This window comes from Mandrillus leucophaeus, unplaced genomic scaffold (genome assembly GCF_000951045.1).
Source record: "Mandrillus leucophaeus isolate KB7577 unplaced genomic scaffold, Mleu.le_1.0 Scaffold207, whole genome shotgun sequence".
NCBI lineage: Eukaryota > Metazoa > Chordata > Mammalia > Primates > Cercopithecidae > Mandrillus > Mandrillus leucophaeus.
This window is the reverse complement of record NW_012102110.1, coordinates 535,645-538,166: the sequence shown is the minus strand read 5'-3', so window position 1 is coordinate 538,166 and position 2,522 is coordinate 535,645.

Genomic DNA, 2,522 nt, shown 5'->3' with positions numbered 1-2,522 from the left:
CCAAGTCCATGAATAATGTTACATTTTATTGGCTTTACTAAATATAACAAAATCTTATTTTAAGCTTGAAAAGTAAGATATTCTCTCTCATGTGATTTCCCTATATTTTGGGAAAGGCTGCCATTCCCCTTCCTGTTTATGAAGGTTTAACATGTGTCACCAGAAGACAAAGGAGTTATTTATCCACAAAACTGCAGCCTGACAAGTAACTCAAATTAAGAAAGATAACTACATTCCCCAGTGAAATGCTTTCCTTCTGGTCTATTGCCTGGAACCTAATAACCACTGAAACTCAAACTGACCCCACCCCGTCTCCCAAATACCTCCAAGAACCTCAAACTTAACATGACATCACCCACAATCCCAAGCTGCTTCCACTTCTATCTCCTTGTTCAGTTATCGAGTAAATAAATTTACCTCCTAAGTGATTCTCAAATGCAAATACAGCCAGGCCTCACCAGCCCCACAGCACTGCCCCAAGCTGGCCGACAGTCAAAGCATCTGTCATCACAATATTCTGAAACTCTGCCTCCTCTATTCTCTATACTGATGCAGAGTAATTTTTCTCAAAATGCATGGCTTGCCTTCATTGGCTTCCACTGAGGTTTAAGATAAGGTCCTATCAAGAGAAAAGACACCGGGCCCCACTAGAGGGTGAAGGGTAGGAGGAGGCATAGGATAAAAAAAAAATACCTATTGGGTACTATGCTTATTACCAGTGTGATAAAATAATCTATGCAAAATAATCTAAATTGCAAACCCCTATGACATGCAATTTACTTATATAACAAACCTGCACATGTACCTCTAAACCTAAAATAAAAGTAAAAAAAAAAATTATTCACCAAACCCAGTGATCAAGGTTAATAACACCAGTAATAAGTCATATTGCTATCACGTACCCCTGACATAATGCAATGAGAAGGCACTTCATCTTCGTGGTATTCATCCCCAAAATCCAAAACCCTGGTCTAATCATGAGGAAACATCAGATAAATGCAAATGAGGAACATTCTACAGAATATCTGACCAGTCCTCTTTAAAAATGTCAAGGTCATGAAAAACAGAGAAAAACTGAGAAGCTGTCACAGATTGAGAAGAATAAGGAGATGTAATGACTAAATGCAGCATCATATCTTGGATTAGATTCTAGGAAAATAAAAAAGACATTAGTGGAAAAACTAGTAAAATCAAAATAAAGTCTGTAGTCTTAATTTTAAAAAGAAAAAAGATATGGTCTATCAACAACCAACTGATTCTTGGACAGTGATTCTGATGTCCACGGTCGATACATAACACTTTGAGAAACGCCTTGACTGAGTTGTTTCTCCCCCCAGTACAGGATGAGTTCTTTCATATCTCTATACATTCTGCATTTGCCAAATGCTGGTACTGTACTACTCATTCACCTTTCTCTTTTCAGTGAGACTCTGTAGTCTGTCAGTATTCAATTTAAATGTCACTACTTGAGCAAAGTCACATGTAATCTCTGGCCACTGAGAGATTTACATGTGGCCAGAGATTTACACGCCTGGCTTTCCACTGCACTGGATACACATCCCCACTAAAGCAGGTGTCACAGTTTACTATAATAATTTGTTAACAGGTTTATTTTCTCCAGTGTTCCATGTGCTCTTGTGTTCAACTTTGAATCCCTAGTACCTAGCACTATGTTTGGCTCCTGCCAGGCAGTCAGCCTTTGCTGAATGAAAGCACCAGTGATTGAGGTCTGTGGCTACATGGTAAAATGAGAGAGACGAGTCATCAAAGGGAAAAACTGCTTTTTTGTTAACTATAAAGTGAACCAAGGCGTCAGAACAGTTAAAACAAGGATGAAGAGTGCTTTTAGATCTCAATCAATTTAAAAATTACTCGACACATCTGTCCTAGCTAAAGACTAACTCTAGCACCTCCTGCGGCCTGTTAGTATTTCACACTTGGGCAGCTGATCCAGCAAATGTTCAATGATCGGATATGAAATACTTAGAAGCTATTGGCTTTGAAAATATAAATGTAAGAAGATGCCTAGTAAAAGCATCTGCTAAATATTTTTTCCTGTTTGACACATTAGACTGCAGTATCAGACACATGACCGTGGTCATACTGTACACAATGCCCAATGTCTGCCAAAACTCTGGCATATGAGAGACTTAGTGTTGGAGTACGGAGGGATTCTTCGGGTATCCCCACTACACATTGGTGGAAAGAAGAGCTTCCAGAACAAATCCAGTCAGGGAAAGAGGCAAATACACTGCATTTAGTAACACTGCTGGAACCTGAAGGGAGGATACTAAGAGGGCTCAAGCCTAAATCTAATCCAACAAACTAGATTCTGAGTAACGACCAATCTCTGATAAAGCTGTTCCCCTAACCCTTCTGCTGCCCGAAACACTCCACAGCCCCTACCGGGCTACTGGGTTCCCCAGTGGACTCTGGACAGCGCCGCGCCCTGCTCGGCCCCACCCACCCCGTGGCGCTTGGGCCCGCCCTACTCCCCTACCCCACGGCACCACCTACCAGGG